Raw genomic sequence first — 313 nt, forward strand, 5'->3', positions numbered from 1 at the left:
TCTTCTCAAAGTCTTTAGCAACGATTTCAAATAAAAACAGGGCCTGACTCTCCCCTGTGTGTATTCAACGTCTAAATAAAATTTAAAATCATAGACTATTTTGCATTACTTTTGATTTAAAAAAAATATATCGCATTAAAATATTATTTAGCTTGATGACTGAGTTTGTTGGCAGCCCCTTACATTCTGCGGGAGTGAAGCCATGATCCTGGCATGGCGTTGAGCTCAAGTGGCCTTGTTCCTTGCCTTGGGGTGGCCCTGCCTGGGGGTAACCAGCGTTGGTCACTGTTTTCCAGGTAAAATAACCCACTGA

Source organism: Pteropus vampyrus, unplaced genomic scaffold (assembly GCF_000151845.1).
Source record: "Pteropus vampyrus isolate Shadow unplaced genomic scaffold, Pvam_2.0 Scaffold23, whole genome shotgun sequence".
Classification (NCBI taxonomy): Eukaryota; Metazoa; Chordata; class Mammalia; order Chiroptera; family Pteropodidae; genus Pteropus; species Pteropus vampyrus.